This window comes from Molossus molossus, unplaced genomic scaffold, assembly GCF_014108415.1.
Source record: "Molossus molossus isolate mMolMol1 unplaced genomic scaffold, mMolMol1.p scaffold_m16_p_1, whole genome shotgun sequence".
In the NCBI taxonomy this organism is placed as follows: Eukaryota; Metazoa; Chordata; class Mammalia; order Chiroptera; family Molossidae; genus Molossus; species Molossus molossus.
The window spans coordinates 93,331,867-93,351,721 of record NW_023425344.1 but is presented as its reverse complement, the minus strand read 5'-3'; the positions used below and the strand labels follow the sequence as shown (position 1 = coordinate 93,351,721).

Here is a 19,855-nt window from a genome sequence, read left to right as displayed (position 1 = left end):
TTGTTAGATTTAGTCTTACTAATTTTATTGTTTCTTGCCCTATATAAAATATCTTAGATACATGGTTAAAGTTGTAGATGAACATTAATGGTGGGCATGTGGATATTCCATATATGCCAGTGGATTTAATAGAAGATGTGTTTACACAGTTTCTATAAATCTTTAAAGACTGACCACAATTTTTCTGGCTCCTGCGGAAAGGCTCTTCTGCTGCATTTTCTTTGGATGATGTTTTTCTAGCTGTTTTCCAGATACTATTTGTTCTGTCAGCTGTTAGACTGCTGTCAGATTTTTCTGTAGGTTCTCGATCTGTTTGCCTGTCTCAGGGTCTCCCGAAGGCAACTGAGGCTCTCCTTCATGGTGTGCTCCATAGGGAGAACTGGGGCCAAGTCTGGACTTGCCCACCTCTCATTTTCTGCCCTGCAGCTGGCTATCCAAGCCTCATGCTTTCTCTCACTTTCAAGGCTGTTTTGTTAGCAGCTTTCCATTTCCTGGTTGTGGCTCCTCTCACGCAGTTTAGAATGGATGATTGGTTCATTTCTTAAAACCAGGCATCTATAAGTCGTTGAAGCTTTATGTTCTTCACTGGAAAATTCACTTGGAACTGCTTGGTAAGTTATTGCTTTTGCTGGAAATATTCCACCCAAAAATACCTGCCAAGAATCCTGTCATATTTCTGCATTTGATGGCACATCATATTCATACAAGATAGAGACAAGTTAATGCCAGATCTTGTACCAGTGTTAACACGTAACCTGGGAGGACGTGGAGCTGTTAAAATGCTCTTATCATCTGGGCACCAAGGGAAAAAAGTGGAATCAGGGGATTACAGATTCAGAAATAAATCTGAAGTTTGTGACATCCCACACTTCCTTTGTCTCTTCAGATTTCAGAATTCAGCTGGTAGTACTAATATGTGTACAAGAGGGCTGTTGCAGGCTGCATTATGATGAGTAGTTTCAAAGTCAAACACAGAATCACATTGGGCAATTATGAAACCCAAACAGAACAAAATTCAGTAGAACTAGTAGAACTAGAATTCTGAACTACCCCATTAAGAAGCCAGTTTTTGGCAATTGCACTACAGCACTCTATTTGCTGCAACATAATTCAGCTCCCTTCTCTGCAACCCACCCCCCGCCCAGTGGGAAGCTCCTATCTTGTCAATATCTGTACTATGAAAGTACAGTTTTAGCTTTTCTATTCCCTAGGATTATAATTTATCAGCCTTAAAGACACTTTTGTTGGCTGCAACAGGAATATCAAATTGGGGTTATGGAAATAATCTAAAGAAGGACGCGTTGCCTTGTATGGTTAGGGTCCAGGTGATAACTCAAAATAATTGTTTGCAAATTCAATTTATTTACAATTGTATTAAAATTGTCGTTTTAAAACACGTGAACTTCATTGTTAACATTTCTGGCACAAATGTAAATGAAGGATTTGCTGCTTGAGGTACTTTATTAAAAAACCAGAGTGGGTAGTCTCAAGGGTAGTTTTATTAGTTGCAGCAAGAAAAAGACACAGGGGATTCATATCCAAAACACTGCCTCCCTAAAGGGAGCCTTAGTCATTGCTTATAAATACTATTTGGTCAATTTTGTGTTGAATTCTTCTTTGCCATTGGCTATTTTCATTCAATTAATTTCCTGTCAGCTCCTCCAGTTCACAGCTGCACCTACAAAATACTAGGCTATATCTGAACATTTAGCAAGAAAAAACATTTAGTAAGAATGGTTCAGACCTTGAGAACCCATGTCCTAGACAAATAGTTACATCCTCTGACTGGGATGGATAACAATTTCACATTTTTTTTCTGAATGGAGACTTTAAACATGTCTAGGTTTTCACATGATAAAGTAGGAACTTGGGTATTCCAGCTGAGCTCTAAATTGGTTTTAATCCCATGGACACAGACAATAGTACAGTGAAGGGTGGGGGGGATAGGAGCAGGGTAGAGGGGGTCAATGGAAGGACCTCTGTAATACTTTCAACAACAAAGATAAAATTTTAAAGATACATAGAAAGTATGTAACACTTTTTAAGGGTTAAAGTGTCCGATGGCCTGGGGAACTGGCACCAGGCAAAGTGCTCGACCATTGTCTCCTTGCTCAGCCTTGTCTCCCACCCTGAACAGCCTGCCTCTAGGCTATAGATTAACTCCCATCTTGCTCTTATCGATTCACATTCCAGAGGCTTCATGCATAGCCCCCCAGGGCCAAACCCTAAGAGACAAATTCCAGCTGCAACAGGCAGATATAAAAGACACAAGCCCCTACATTGAGCGCGGCTTCTAGGACTCGACCCCCGGAGTCTGTGAACCCGCCCGGAGTGCACCCAATAAAGCCTGATCCCTGTTTATTCGGCTGATTGGCTCTCCAGTCTCTTCTCTGTTTTATTCGGCGGTGCCCCCGATTCCTTACATAAAGAAAATAAGAGAGAAAAATATTTACTATATATTTTGTTGCCCTTTAGATGGCTCCTGACTCATGTGGCAGTTTGTCAAAAAATTTTTATTTTAAAATTATTTTTATCTAAAAATTATTTTTATCTACTCATTTACTGATGCATACTTGGAATGCTTCCAAATCTTGGCTATTGTAAATAATGCTGCAATGAACATAGGGGCACATTTATTTTTTTTCAATTAGTGTTTCAGGTTTCTTTGGATATATTCCCAGCGTGGAACTACTGGGTCATAAGACAATTCCATTTTAATTTTTTTGAGGTAACTTCATACTGCTTTCCATAGTGGCTGGCTAATCTGCATTCCTACCAACAGTGTATGAAGGTTCTCTTTGTTCCACATCCTCACCAACACTTGTTTGTTAATTTATTGATGATAGCCATTCTGACAAGTGTGAGGTGCTATCTCATTGTGATTTTAATTTGTATTTGTCTGATGATTAGTGACATTGACCATCTTTTCACATGTCTCTTGGCCATCTGTATGTCCTCTTTGGAACAGTGTTTATTTAGGTCCTTTGCCCATTTTTATTTATCTATTTTTACTTTTTTATTTATCCTCACTCAAGGATATTCTTTCTACTGATTTTTAGAGAGAGTGGAAGGGAAGGAGGGTGGGGAAGAGAGAAAAAGAAAGAGAGAAAGACAATGATGTGAGAAAAACATATTGATTGGTTGCCTCCCACACACACCCTGACTGGTGTTGGGGATCAAACCTGCAACCCAGGTACGTGCTCTTGATCAGAATTGATCCCATGACCCTTTGGTGTGTGAGCTAGTGCTCTCACCACTGAGAACAGTGGCCCGGGTCCTTTGCCCATTTAAAAAATTTTTTTCCTTTATTGATTTTAGAGAGAGAGAAAGTGAGAGGGACAGAGAGATAGAAACACCGATGAGAGAGAACATCAATGGGCTGCCTCCTGCATGCTTCCCACTGGGGATCTGGCCCACAACCTGGGTATGTATCCTGGCTGGGAATCGAACCAGTTACCTCTTGGTGCATGGGTTGATACTCAACCACTGAGCCACATCTGCCGGACCCTTTATCCATTTTTAATTTGATTGTTTTTTGCTGTTGAGTTTTATAAGTTCTTTATAAATGTTGGGTATTAATCCCTTATTAGATGTATCATTGGCAAATATGTTCTCCCATTCAACGGGTTGCTTTTTCATTTTGTTCATGGTGTCCTTTGCTGTGTAAAAACTTTTTGTTTGATGTAGTCCCATTTGTTTATTTATTTTTTCTTTTGTTTCCCTTGTCCGAGGAGATATACATAAAAAAATATTGCTACGAGAAATGTTTAAGATTTTACTGCTTATGTTTTCTTTTATGGTTTTGAATCTAACATTTAAGTCTTTAATCCATTTTGAGTTTATTTTGTGTATGGTGTAAGAAGGTGGTCTCATTTAATTTTTTTGCACATATATGTCCAATTTTCCCAACACCATTTATTGAATATACTATCTTTACCTTATTGTGTATTTTTGCCTTCTTTGTCAAATATTAATTGACTATAAAGGCATGGGTTTATTTCTGGGCTCTCTATTCTGTTCCACTCACCTATATGTCCGTTTTTATGCCAGTAATATGGTTTTTGGTTACTATGGCTTTATATAGTTTGATATCAGATAGCATGATTCCTCCAACTTTGTTCTTTCTCAAGATCACGATAGCTATTCAAGGTCTTTTGAAATTTCATATAGGTCTTTGAAATATTTGTTCCAGTTTTGTGAAATAAGCCATTGGTATCTTGGTAAGAATTACATTAAATTTATAGATTGCTTTGGGTAGGATGGACATTTTAATGATGTTAATTATTTCTACCCACGAACATAGTATAATATATTTCCACTTATTTGTATCTTCAGTTTGTTCTTCAGTGTCTTATAATATTTTGAATATAGGTTTCTTATATCCGTGGTTAAATGGAATATTACTCAAGCATAAAAAAGAAAGAAGTCTTACCCTTTGCAATGGCATGAATGGACTTAGCATTATGCTAAGTGAAATAAGCAGTCAGAGAAAGACAAGTACATTATGATCTCACTCATATGTGTAATTTAATGAACAAATAACTGAAAAGCAAAATAGAGATAGACTAATAGATAGAGAGCAGGCTGACAGTTGTCACGGGTGGAGGGTTGGGAGGGATGAAGGGATTAAGCAAAATAGAAAAAAAAAGAAAAATCTCATGGATGTGGACAACAGTGTGGTTCTTGTTAGGAAGAGGGGGTATTGGAGGAAGTAAGGAGGATTTAGGGAAGATAAATAATGATGGAGGAAGACTTGATTTGGGGTAGTTAACACACAATATAGTGTATAGATGATATGTTGTAGAATTGAAACCTGTATAATTTTGTTAACCAGTGTCACCCCAATACATTCAATGAAAAGGAAAATATAAATAAACACATTTCTGGGAAAAAATTATTTTTACTGTGATATGACTGTAGATTCATTTAAACTTATAATAAATAAATGTGGGTGCCCTTCACCCAGTTTCCCATAAACTATAGCAAAATTTTAGTCAGGATGATTAGATAGATACATTCAAGATATAGAATATCACCATCATAAGGATACCTCATGTCCCCTTTGAAAATCACACCACACCCCTCCCTCCTGGAAAACACTAGTGTATTCTCCATTTCCATTTCTAGACTTTTGTCATTTTAAGAATGTTATGTAAATGGAATTATGCTTTATATAACTTTTGGGTATTGGCTTTTTTTAAGCTTTTTTTTTTTTTTTGTTAATCCTTACCCAGGATATTTTTTTCCATTTATTTTTAGAGAGAGTAGAGGGGAAGGATGAATGGAGACAGAGAGAGAGAGAGAAAGAGAAACATCCATGTGAGAGAGACACATCAATTGGTTACCTCTTGCATGCGCCTTGAGCAGGGCTGGGGATCAAACCTGCAATCCAGGTACGTGCTCTTAATGGAGACTCAAACCCACAACCTTTTGGTGCCCAGGCCGATGCTGTTACCACTGAGTCACACCAGCCAGGGTGGGGTTGGCTTTTTTTTTTTTTTCACTCAGCATAACTTAATGGCGATTATTCTAACTTGCTTCATATATCAATAGTTGTTTCTTTTGATTGCTGATGAGTATTCTATGATGTGGATGTGCCACAGTTTAATCTTTCACCATTGAAGGAAATCTGGTTTGTTCCTAGATTTTGCCTATTAAGAATAAAGCTCCTATAAATATTTGTGTATATTTTTTGTGTAAACATAAGTTTTCATTTCTCTGCCATAAATGTCTAGGAGTGCAATTGCAAGTTTGGATGGTAGTTACACATTTAGTTTTTAAGAAACTACCAAATTGTTTCCAGACCAGTTTTGCCATTTTACATGTAACTTATCATATTACTGTAGGAATAGGAGAGAAGTGCTTCTGGCAACTTAATGCGTGATGGTTTCCTTCGTGAAAATGAGAGCCCCAAAAGGAGATGCGGGCTTGATGAGGTTAAAACCATAAGTTGTGTTTTGAACATAAGTTTGAGATGCCCGAGATGGACATACAAGTAGAGATGACCAACCTACCATTTGGATAGACTTTCGTATCCAACAATAAGACTGATAGGAGATGCAGTTTGAAGATATGTGGCCTGAAGTCGTATTTGAAGCCAAGAGAAGACATGAAGGTTGAATGATAAGAATGGAAGGCGAAAGAATAACCCTAAACAAACAAAATAGAATATACTCATAGATACAGAGAATAGACTGACAGCTGTCAGAGGGGCGTGGGCTTGAGGGGATGGGTAAAAAAGGTGAGGGGATTAAGCGACACACACACACACACACACACACACACACACACACACGCACACACGCACACGCACACACACAAATCCTCGTAGACAGACAACAGTATGGTGATTACCAGAGGGCAAAGGGGATGCGACGAAGTAGTAGAGGATAAGTGGGGGTAATAGATGACAGAAGGAGACTTGACTTTGGGTCGTGAACACACAATACAATATATAAATGATGTATTATAGAATTGCATACCTTAAACCTTTTATTAATCAACATTGCCCCAACAAATTAAAAAATATTATCATTTTCAATAAAAATAAAAAAATAAGAAGATCTGGTCTCACAGGTCCTCAGAAGTAAAAGTAAATTCAAACTCAATAATTAAAAAAAAAAAAAATAGAAAGTTGCCCTGGCCAGTTTGGCTCAGCAGTTAGAGCGTAGGACCGTGGACCAGAGAGTCCCGGGTTCGGTTCCCGCTAAGGGCACATACCTCGGTTGCAGTTTGTCCCCGGCCCTGGCTGGGGTTGTGTGGGTGGCAGCCAGTTGATGTGTCTCTCTCACATCGATGTTTCTCTCCTCTCTTTCCCCCTCTCTTCCTCTCTCCCTCCCACTCTTTCTGAAGATAAATGCAAAAATGTCCTCAGGTGAGGATAAAAAAAAAAAAATAGAAAGGCAAAAGAGGAAGAAACTGTGAAACAGACTGTGAGGTAAATTTTAACAAATTGAGGAAATACATCAGGTGCTGCTGTCCATGCAGACAAGACCAACCACAGCTTTAGGAACTGCCACAGATGGACCACTTGGGCATGTTCAGCTAGGATGGGCTGGCAGCTGCAGGAGCCACGTTTAAGAATGAATGTGGCTGAGGTGGTATGGAAAGCACTGAGGTCTTTGACTCAAGGGAAATCCATTCTAGGAGGGAGACATGGCTATTCCCAGTGGAGGGGGACTTTCTCCTCAAGAGCTCACATTGTCCTTTGTCAGGATGGCTGGTGAGGCAGTTAAGGGTCTTCCTCAGGGAGGGTGGGAATAAAAAACTATCTGCTTGTATATGAATTCCCAGTCTCTTAATCTTCACAATTTGATTCTTTAAAATTTTACCAAAGGCATTCACAGTACCTTAAGACGAGGGTGAAGTTTCTTTCAAGTTGAATGTTAAATTTAGGTATTAATAATGTTAAATGATCATATTAAATAATAAAGAAATAATAATTTACTGATCAGAATTTAAGGAACTAATATTGGACAACCATGGAAATACATCCCTTAAAATTGCTCACAGCTGACCTTATCAAGAATCTCTAAAAGCTTAAAAGCAACATATGTCAGAAGAATAAAAACTACGGGATCATATCAATAGATGCTGAAAAAGCCTTCGACAAAATCCAGCATCCGTTTCTGATAAAAACGCTCAGCAATGTGGGAACAGAGGAATCATATCTCAAAATAATAAAGGCCATATATGAAAGACCTACAGCCAACATCATACTCAATGGGCAAAAACTAAAAGCATTTCCCTTAAGAACAGGAACAAGGCAAGGATGCCCACTTTCGCCACTCCTATTTAACATAGTACTGGAAGTCTTAGCCACAGCAATCAGACAGGAAGAAAAAATAAAAGGGCTCCCAATTGGAAAGGAGGAAGTGAAATTGTCATTATTTGCAGATGACATGATACTATACATAGAAAACCCCAAAGACTCCACCAAAAGCTTACTGGACTTAATAAATGAATTTGGCAAAGTAGCAGGATACAAAATTAACGTCAAGAAATTGATGGCATTCTTATACACCAATGATGAAATCACAGAAAGAGAAACTAAGAAAACAATCCCATTTACCATTGTGGCAAAAAAATTAAGATACCTAGGAATAAACTTAACTAAAGAAATAAAAGACCTATTCGCAGAAAACTACAGGTCATTGAAAAAAGAAATAGAGGAAGATATAAAAAAGTGGAAGCACATACCCTGTTCATGGATTGGGAGAATTAACATCATTAAAATGTCCATATTACCCAAAGCAATCTATAGATTCAACGCAATCCCCATCCAAATACCAACGGCATACTTCACAGAGTTAGAACAATTACTTCAAAAGTTCATATGGAACCAAAAAAGGCCTCAAATAGCCACAGCAATCTTGAAAAGGAAGAACAAAGTTGGAGGGATCATAATACCAGATTTCAGGTTATACTACAAAGCCACTATAATCAAAACAGCCTGGTACTGGCACAAGAACAGATATATAGACCAGTGGAACAGAACAGAGAACCCAGAAATGGACTCAAGGCAATATGCTCAATTAATATTTGACAAAGGTGGCAAAAGCATACAGTGGAGTAAGGACAGCCTCTTTAATAAATGGTGCTGGGAAAATTGGACAGCTACTTGCAGAAAAATGAAACTAGACCATCAACTTACACCCTACACCAGAATAAACTCAAAATGGATAAAAGACTTAAATGTAACTCATGAATCCATAAAAATCCTAGAAGAGACTGTAGGCAACAAAATTTCAGACATCATACGCTGCAGAATTTTTACTGACGCATCACCTAAGGCAATAGAAACAAAGGAGAAAATGAGCACATGGGACTACATCAAACTCAAAAGATTCTGCACAGCGAAAGATACAATCATCAAAATGGCAAGGCTACCCACTGTATGGGAGAGCATAATTGCCAATGATATATCAAATAAGGGGTTAATTTCCAACACATATAGAGTGCTCATACAACTCCACAAAAGGAAGACAAAGAATCCAATTAAAAATGGGCAGAGGAACTAAATAGACACCCCTCCAAACAGGACATACAAATGGCTAAGAAACATATGAAGAAATGCTCATCATCACTAATCATCAGAGAGATGCAAATTAAAACAACAATGAGGTATCACCTCACACCTGTCAGAATGGCCGCCATCAACAAATCATCAAACAACAAGTGTTAGCGAGGGTATGGAGAAAAGGGGACTCTAGTGCACTGCTGGTGGGAATGCAGACTGCTGCAGCCACTATGGAAAACAATATGGTGTTACCTCAAAAAATTAAAAATTGAACTTCCATTTGACCCAGTGATCCCACTTCTAGGAATATACCCTAAAAAGCCTAAAACACCAATCAGAAAGAATATATGTACCCCCATGTTTGTAGGAGCACTATTTACAATTGCTAAGATCTGGAAACAGCCCAAGTGTCCATCAGTAGAGGAATGGATAAAAAAACAGTGGTACATAGACAGAATGGAGTACTACGCAGCTGTAAGAAAGAAAGATCTCTTATCCTTTGAGACTACATGGAGGGACCTTGAAAGTATTATCCTAAGTTAAACAAGCCAAACAGAGAAAAACAAGTTTCATATGATCTCACTTATTTGTGGAATATAATGAACATAACAGTCTGAGGATTAGGGTAGTCCCAGAGACGCGGAAGCGGGGTACAGACTGACAATCCCCTAAAGGGGGGTGGTGGGGGAGAGATAAACCACAAAATTTATATGCATGTATGCATGAACAGTGGACATGGACAACAATCTGGGGAAAGGGCAGGGAGGGAGGGGGAGGGGGAAATTAGTGGGGGAAAAAGGAGAAACATCTGTAACAAAAATTAATTAATAAAAATCAATCAATCAATCAATCAATAAATAAAAAGCAACATATGTCAGCTTTTAAGGTTTCAATAATTTTTAAATACTCGTTATTTATATAGAAAGTTATTTATTATTTTGGCTTTTGTTTCTTTACTCAAATTATCCGTGAAATGTTCAGTAAAATAATGTTTATGATCTCAATATAATTGTATCCCTTTAATTCTGAAAGGATTCTATGGGTTTTTACAGAATGTGTTGTGAGATGAGAGACAAGTTAATTGTTTGATTAGCCCACGGATGGCAATGATTGCAAAATGAGGTCTAAATAAGAAACCCATTGAAATATACTGGACAGTGGGATCTAGAAAACAAATAAGTTATAAAACAGCAAAAGAGCAGTATCTAATTAACTCTAGAAAACAAGAGGAAGACTTACTTTTATTCTACATTTCCCTAGATTATAAACTAAAAAAAAAAAAAAACCTGCTTAAAAACTCGCCAGGAAGCTTCTCTTTCCCTACTTGGTTGATGATAAACCGGACTATCCCAAACCTTGGTACTTACAACGCTTTTGTAGCAAATGAGAAGATAATAAAGTTAATGCACCTTAACAGGAATTTCATTTGTACCAGTTTAATTTTGACTTTAATAAATCCATTCAACACACCCAACCTTTACACAAAAATGATTTAAAATGGACGATTACATGGGTTTAGTAATTGAACTTTTCCCTTTAATGATGAGGAAATCATGTCTTTAGAAATAAAGAGTCTTTAAAACAACTTAATTTCAATACCAAAGATGACCTCACAAGCTGACTGTTAAATTCTCATTTAATTTTTTTCATTTTCTCTCATTCATACCTATCATTTGGAGTCTCTTTCATCCATTTTCTTTCCCTTGATGTCTAACTCCGCCATTTGCCCACTGGAAGATCGGCTTGCCTTTCTACCCTTAAAGGACACATTATCCTAGCAGGTTAACTTTCCACATAAATATTTTTTCAGTTAGCGTGTGCCATTTGCATTTGATGCTGACATATGTAGTGGGGAGTTCTTTACTTTTAAAAGTGTGCAGTTTCTGACTCCACTTTTTGACCTTTATAAGCCATCTGGTTTCGCTGACCTTAGCTAATGTAAGGGATATTGGGCAATTGAGGATGCACAAAGGCTGTTGAGAATCTATGAAGAAAGAACAGAACACTCTAACAGAGCCTGTAATACCACCTTCATGGCCTAAAACACCCCTGTCTCTATTACTTTGGATGCATCGGGCAAGATATCCAAATTGTTATGAACAAAATTGAATATCAAACACATTGCTTGTAAGACTAAACTCTTCCCACTGTTAGATTTTTTCTTTTTCTTTTTTTTATGCATATAAGTTCTTTGGTTTATTTCTTCTCACCCCCCCAACCCCTTTCCCTTTGAGGTTTGTCAGTCTAGCAACGAATTTGTGCTTCTTAATCCCTTCACCTTTTTCATCCATTCCCCCAACCCCTTTCCCAACTGGCAACCAACAAAATGTTCTCTGTATCCATGAGAATGTTCCTGTTCTTCCTGTTCATTTTGTTTGTAGATTCCATTGTTGATAGATATGTATTCATTGCCATTTTGTTTGTTCATACATTTTATCTTTTTCTTTAAAAAGACCCTTCATCATTTCATATAATAACGGTTTGGTAGTGATGAACTCCTTTAACTTTTTCTTGCCTGGGAAAGTTTTTATATGTCCATCGATTCTAAATGACAGCTTTGCAGGATAGAGTAATTTTGGTTGTAGGTTCCTGGTTTTCATCACTCTGAATATTTCTTGCCACTCCCTTCTGGCCTGCAAAGTTTCTTTTGAGAAATCAGCTGACAGCCTAATGGGAACTCCCTTGTAGGTAACTAGCTGCCTTTCTCTTGCTGCTTTTAGGATTCTCTCTTTGTCTTGAACCTTTTGCATTTTGATGATGATGTGTCTTGGTGTGGGCCTCTTGGGGTTCATCTTGTTTGGGACTCTCTGTGCTTCCTGGACTTGTATGTCTGTTTCCTTCACCAAGTTAGGAAAGTTTTCTGCCATTATTGTTTCAAACAGGTTTTCGATTTCTTGTTCTCTCTCTTCTCCTTCCGGCACCCCCAAGATGCGAATGTTTGCACGCTTGAAGTTGTCCCAGAGGCTCCTTACACTATCCTCATTTTTTTGGATTCTTTTTTCTTTTTGCTGTTCTGGTTGGGCGTTTTTTGCTTCCTTATATTCCAAATCGATGGTTTGCTCCTTGGATTTACGTACTCTATTATTGAAGCTATGTAAATTATTCTTTATTTCAGTTAAAGCCTCCTTCGTTTCTAACTGTGCAGCGATAATTTCTGACTGGTACTTTTTTATGCTCTTGAGGCCCTCACTGAGTTCATTGAGCATCCTTATAAGCAGTATTTTGAACTCAGCATCTGTTAGGTTGCTTATCTCCATTTCGCTTAGTTCTTTTCTTGGGGTTTTGTTCTGTTCTTTCATTTGGGACCTGTTTCTTTGTATCCTCATTTTGGCTGCCTCCCTGTGTTTGTTTCTGTGTATTACTTAATGAGAGGTATGGGGCTCGCTGAGACCCGATGCTGCTCGTTTGAAAGAATCTAGGAAAAACCTGAAGCAGGATCCAAGACAGGCCAATCCTATGGTTAAGCAAGTAGCAACAGCTTGGGTGGGCTTGAAAGTTGTGTGGGGCGGGGCCTCAGGGAGTCAGCAGGGCGGGGCTACCAGTGTGAGCCAGGTTGCTGAGTCCCAGATATGGCGACTGTCTGCCGCCCCAGGGAAGGGCTCACCAAAGGAACAAAGGCCTCTGACAGCACGTTTGTCCCCGAGAAAGCCCCCTCTCCAGCCCTCGCTCCAGTGCCAAACAGCTCAGTTCTTCCCTGTATTTCTCTGGTGCCCCTCAAGCTGCCTCCCCTCCAAGCTTAGAGGGAGAGAGTCCGACCAGTCCGTGCGCAGGCCCTTTAAGGAGCTGCCTGGGGCTCCAGCCAGGTCAGCTTCCCTGATCCTCAGTTCCCGCTGGTTTTTCCAGCCAGAAGTTATGGGGACTTCTCTTCCTGGCACTGGAAACCTGAGCGGGGCACCTGGTGTGGGATGGGGACCCCTCAGTCCTCAGGAAGGACCTTCCCAGCCGCGGGAGCCTCCTGATTTTTATCCGCCACACGTGGGTGTGGGACCAGCCCGTTGCGCCGCCGTGCCGCTGCCGCCACCCCTCGCGCCGCCGCCTCTCCTACAGGTCTGGATGTAGCTGCTTTTTTTTTTTAATTCCGTAGTTGTAGGACTTCCATTCAGCTTGATTTCAGGCGGTTTTGGATGATGGTTGTTCTGTAGTTTTGTTGTAACTTGGATGTGGTTGTGGGAGAACGGGATACTGCGTTTCCCTACGCCGCCATCTTGACCGGAAGTCCCCCACTGTTAGATTTTTTCTAACAGATTATCCATGTGCACTGTAAATGCAAACATGGGGAGAGTGAACGCATAACCAAACCAGGGCCTTTTAGTGAACCCAGCATCCTAAAACCTCCTTCCCTGGACAGGCAAATAGTTCCATTTACTAGGTCAACATTTCTTTGTTTAATTAAAATGGTAAGGTACTGGGTTTTAAGGAGCCCAGGAAATCCATTCAAAACTGAGTTTTTATCTAAATTTTATTTACTTTAGTCATAGCTTTTGTAATTTTTTACTGTAGGACACAGCAACATAGGTTTTAAAGATTGTGAAAAAGTTAAGTAGCTTTACTAAATATGATGTATAAAAACATCAGATTGTTTAACTTGGTTGTATAATTTGGCCAAAGATGCTATAAGGCATCCAACTTAGAGTATTTTATACATTATTTTTTATTCTTTGAATGAGTAGCAATTCTATCTTTTTTATACAACAAAATAAGATATTTACAGGACTAAATTTTAGTATATTTTATGCACTTTGTCCTGATCATATTTATGCCCCAATACCAACCCTACAGTTCAGCAGTTGGAAAACAAGTCATAATACATTCTTGTGAATAAAATTACATAAATGTAATATGAAGCTAAAAGTCCTTTTACTAGTAGTACTACATTATAAGAAATTCCTTAACTTCCAAAGTATATAAAAGTTTATTAGAAAGTGAAAAAGTTACTATGAATGTGCCTTCCTTTTTATTCAAAATCGTCTCTCAAAGCTGCAGGGATAGGTGGAAGGGCCAAATATCCACATTAGTAGGTTCATTTAGTGACATTTCTTCCCAGAGCACAATAAGTAAAATATTTTAAGAATGTGCTCCCATGGATTACTGGTCTCAGGTCTAAAATAGATGTCATGTGTCTTTATAAGCTCACTATGTAATCATTCACCAATAATGGTTTCTTAATCATTCCTTTATATGTTCATGAGTTTTGAGAAAGAATACACTGTTCACATGAATTTTCAGATTCGCAGGGATATCACGACTACATGACAGTGTTAAAACACAACAAATTGTGTTATTTCCATTATCCAATGACCAATATCTTTCACACTTTGGTAAATAAAGGAGCTAATGGGTTAAAAGCATTTTGCAATTAGAAGATGACAAGGTAACTTTTAAGAAATTATTTTCAATATAATTGTGACCTATCAGTTTTAAATAACTTAGAAGCAGTTTGGACTTCAAACATGTGGTCTAGGAGGGCTCAAGGGACAATGTCCTTTAAAGAAGTCGACGTAGTGAACTAACAACACTTTTAGAAATAAATCCCCGCTCTGGGGTACTTTGTGCATTTCCAAAGGAAACATTCCCTTGAGAACATGAACCATTGACATGGCTTGAAACCCATGGTCTCCAACTTTGCCTAGAGTGAAAATACTCGATTGTAACCTGTCTTTGGTTCTCAGTTGGAATGAACTGCTGATTGGTTTTAGCAGAGAATGGCGCAGCAGTAAACAGCTGCCCACAAGCTAATGCATCTGTGAAAGTTGTTTCTGAAAGTGGCAGCAGGAAGCTAAGTGGAAAGAACCAGATACCCCGGGACATAATCAGGTAGGTGCCACTATCTCTGCCCCAAGTACACCTGGCCACAAGCTGAGAGGCTGATAAACCGAGCAAGGGAAAGCAATCACAAGCAATAATAGGATTTTCCATCACTGTGGAATCTGCCAAGGGATTCTGTCTTACTTTTCTAATTTTTAATTCTCATCCCCACATTATATTTTATTAACTGTCAACCCAACCTCCAGAATCCTCTTGTTGAGAAAAAAGGCATGATTCTGCCAATTAAGCAAAATAAATAAGTTCAATTGTATCAGATTGCAAGATTCTTTTAAGCCCTAATTTCTGTACACATTCTAAATCTCTAAATTCTTTAAAATCAAAAGAAATTCCTTGTCAATAAATTAAGTTCGGAGGTTACTTCTTAATAGTCCAGCTGCTCTGTACAATAAGGTTAACATACAACATTCTTCATTTTTTTTCTTTTTCTGCTAGAAAAATAATGGGCCCAAATTTGCCTTGACCTGCATATCTATTTTTTTGAAGCTGTTTCTGGAACTTTTATTGTAAAAATGAGACAGTCAAGGCTAGGAGATACACATTTCTAGTAAGTCACTGGTTCCAGACCATGAATTAGATGTTCTCACCAATAATCATTTAGTGTCATATAAAAGAATACAACAAAACAGCATGATATAGCTGTTCATAGACTGTGTTAAGTATGGTCTGGAAAAACTGCTTTTTAATCACCAGCCATAGTTTCTGCTCTTCTAGTATGTCAGAATGGGAAAAATTGACCAGAATTTTAAAATAAGCATTTAATTATGCAAATCTCTTTCTTATAGCACATCTATAAAATATAAGCTCTTAATGTAATATGTTAATATTCTAAGATATTATTATGAAGCCTGGCCAGACACCTTCTGTTGTCATTAAAATGATAACAAAACAAACCTGACATTCATCATGTTACAATATCCCTTTTTTAAATGCAAAATCAGAATTAATAGGTTTTGAGCTTGGCCTTAAATTATTTTAGGATCTGTACCTCTTTCTCAGAGCACTTCTATCAAAAGAAAGAAAAGAATGCAAGGCCTATAGAATCTCTTTGTCAGGAGATTCTATGAGCTTCTATTTTAGGTTTTTATTCAAGAACAGGGAAAAATATAGTCTCTTGGTGCCTCATTAAGCCCAAAGAGTGTCAGTTGGATGGCATCTTTGTACTTGCTTCAAATTAAATAAGATATTTGTGAATGGATGGCTCCTATGACTGATGTCCCTGCCCAGCACACACTGTATACAGGCAGTCATGTTCCTCTCCATAAAGCTGAGCCCTGTGCCCACCCCTTTGACTGAAGGAGCAGGCCAGCTTGTGGGTGAGGGCAAGGTGCAGCTCTCCTGAGTGCAGAAGAGAAAGCAGTAGGACTAATGCCTGAAAGTTACTAAAACTGTCTTAGAAATAGCACCGTTGAACAAACCAATGAAGAGGGTTTCTGTCCCTTGGTATCCTGAAATGTCCTTCTCAAAAAGAAACTGCAAGGCAGTTGGTAAGGAAGATTCCTATTTTTGCCCTCTAAATCCATTTAAAGTATTGGATTATTATATTATTACAATGAACTATTGATTGGCTAAATAGATAAAGAACACTCCGATGCTGATGTAGATAGAGAACACCTTTTAGGTAGCTCCTCCATATAAACAAATGCAGCTTGTATTATCTTGCTTCCTAAGTTTTTCTGCTTTTATCTCATAAAGTAGCATTCACTCATTCTATACATAACCAAACACCAAACACCATTATCATCAATGAAATTTAGATATTAGTAGGGCAAAATACTAATATTGGGAATAAAAAAATATGGTTTATTCTGAGAAAATTGTTTGAAATATTAAATTCCTTCTAATGCCTACATTTATAAACAATGTATAACTATATTTCTAGCTAATTTCATTCAGGTGTAACCGGACTCATTCATTATTACTCTTGGCGACAGTGATGACGGCACCAGGTGTTAGACCTCGGTTCAGCAATCTCATTCCTGGCTAAGAAAAAATTCAGAGCCAAGACTCAAACAACAAGAGAAAGTTTATTTAGAAAGTCACCAAGGTAGAAGAAGTGAGCCATAGAAGAAACGGGCATGAGAAACAAGTTACAGAGGCAAAAGAAGGGCCCTTGGAACTTAGAGAAAGAAAGTAAGGAAACCGTGCCTGGGAGAGAGGGGCGGGCCAGGCGCCGGTGTCTTCATAGAGAGCTGCAGTGCATCTACTGTCTTGAGGGTATTCATCTGCAGGTCTCCAGAGGATCTCAATAAAATATTCATCAACTTTCCAGGCATGTCCTTTCAGGGTTGTGGTCTCTGCTGATTGGCCAGTACCAGAGCAGGGGGTCATTAGTCAATGCAGCTGGTCCTGATGCCATCCATGGCATCATTTGTCTGATTTGGCTGCTTTTCTGGGCCTGAAGCTGAAACGCAACTGAGGCCTAGATGTTATCCCTGGGGGTTAATGCTTAAAGGAATGGTCAAGCAAGGACTCACATGAGAGTCAAATAAGGCCCCTTGTTTCTCCTCCAGTTGATGCACCCACCTGACAAGCAACATGCCAAGAGAGGAAGGGTCAGGGGAGGGTCCAAACCTCATGAAGCGGAGGCAGTTAGCGATAAGCAGGAGGGAACAGAGGGGGGAGGGAGCTGGGGCGAAAGGGAACTGGGGGAACTGGGTCAGCATACATCTGTCCTGCTATTCATTTTATTATCTAAGTTTTAAAAACAAATTCGAGACAGATATCAGCAGTCAGTCAGGTGCAATACACACATGTTGAACAGTTACAGTTTTATGGGGTGAAGGGAGCTTCAGTTTCTCCCTATCAGTTTCTTTACAGAGCATGCAGGACACTCTGGCCTTGGGGTCGTTTGTGTCCTCCCTTTTCTTGAAGGATGTTGCTTTTCAAATTCCCAGTGAAGGTCAAACTCTAGTTAATTTTTATGGGGCTAAAGCCCTCTATAACATTCCCCATTGTTCATCTTGCTGTCTCTGAGGTTGTTAATTAGGGCAGCTTAAAGACAAGTTGGATTTTAAGGACAGTGAGCTACAACAATGACCAGTGATAAGAAAAGTGAGGGGGTCTGAACTGCATGACCAGAGATATTCTAAGGGAGGAAAGGTTACCCCGGGGGTGAGGTCCTTGTGTTCCCAGTTTTGTCCATTGCTAGCACCTAGGCGTTCCACCCTGGTGACCTGCTGTATCTGGTCTATCATCCTTGCTCTGCTTATGTCTATCAACTGCCTACCGTATTACCACTTGGCACTTTTAACCTAGGTGGATTCATTTCATTTCTAACAACAATTATTATTCACGTGTGCGTTCATAGTGAGATTCATTCTAACAGGATTCATAAATTTATGTAGGAATTTCTCAAATCTCAGGCAAGAACTTAACAATGTTTTCCTTTCCTACTTTTAGAAATGAAATTCATGTGCAGTTCATAGTGTAATTAGTAAAATGATTGAAAGATGTCAAAAGTATTGCAGTCTTTGAAAGGTAGGAAGTTACTTCTTTTGAAGAATGTTTTATTTTATTTATTTATTTATTTATTTATTTATTATCCTCACCCGAGGACATTTTTCCATTTTTTGTTCAGATAGAGTGGGAGGGAGAGAGAGGGGAGGAGAAAGAGAGAGAGAAAGAGAGAGAGAGAGAAACATCGATGTGAAAGGGACATATCGAGTGGCTGCCACCCGCACGACCCAACCAGGGCTGGGGACAAACTGTAACTGAGGTATGTGCCCTTAGTGGGAACCGAACCCGGGTCTCTCTGGACCACAGGCTGATGCTCTAACCACTGAGAAAAACCTGCCAGGGCTTGAAGAACGTTTTATTTTTATTTTTGGAAAATTATAACAAACCTTTTATTCATTTACTTTTAGCTATTTCATAAATACCAGAGAGAAACTGATCTGTTTGTGATGAAACTTAGAAACATTTCTTTTCCATAAAGCAAACTTATAAATTTTTCCCTTTGGCTTGTTTTTCTAATCCTCTTTCATTGTTCAGAAGAGATGCTGTGTTTTTTCCAGATTTTTGGATAGATGCGTGGTTTCCAAATTAATTGGACTCTCCAGGTAGGTAGTTCCTGCACAGGGTTTTCCAGTCACTGGATCTATGACTTGTCCAACTTTGAAAATGATCTCAGCCAGCTCATGTTTCACATGGGTCGTTCATGGAACAGGTAAAGCTTTGAGGAGCACAATATCCCCAACTGTGCACTGGGGAAGAGCATCATGAGCAAAGTAGGTTTTTCGTTTATTAAAATACTTTAATAAATAGAGATCCAGAACAAGCCTGGTTACTCTCACTTTAGCAGTTTTTTGCATCGCTGTTCCAGTCACTTTCCCCATGATCCATTTGGCATGGACAGATGACCGAGCTATTGACATTTCAGGTGGCTTTGGTCACCCCGAGGACTTCTGCGGGCAGTGTCTGGAAACCCCAAACCCACTCCCGCAGCTATGCCACATGGACGGCACTCACCTCCCGACTCTTGTAGAACGTTTTAAACCTGGCTGTAAATTCTACTCAAAACCACAAAGCCTGGAGCTTCAACATTAAATAATGATCTTATTGCTTTACCTAAATCGTTTTCCCCTTTTCTTCAATATATATATATATATTTTTGTATTATTTTTAAATTCACTGAATCATAGAAAATAACTCTAGGTCTGTAAGCCTAAGGTGGTAATTTTAAAACTAGCAACACGTTCTAAAAATTACTCATTTTCTTTTTCACTTGTTATTTGGAAAACAAAGGTGATAAGAGGACATTAGGGATCATCTAGTTCAATTTTCTTTAGAGATGAATTTGTACCCAGAGAGACAAAGAAAATTACTCAAAATAAAAGAGATATTTGGTGGAGAAGAGTGAACCACGAGCCCTTCCCTTCTAGAGTAAGGCCTGCAGCCCAGCAATATCCTCATCTCTTCCCAAATTCAACATTAACTTGTTCTTAAGGTTCTTTAGTCTGAAAACAAACCAACCCGCAGGGCTTTTCTCTGTATGTAAATGCAAATTAAAAA

General features: G+C 38.8%; 2 pseudogenes; both read right to left on the bottom strand.

Moving 5' to 3' along the window:
* Positions 1-473: 473 nt before the first annotated feature.
* On the bottom strand, positions 474-18,039 carry LOC118631990 (annotated as a pseudogene).
* A 785-nt stretch (positions 18,040-18,824) lies between these two features.
* On the bottom strand, positions 18,825-19,218 carry LOC118619912 (annotated as a pseudogene).
* Positions 19,219-19,855: the final 637 nt, after the last annotated feature.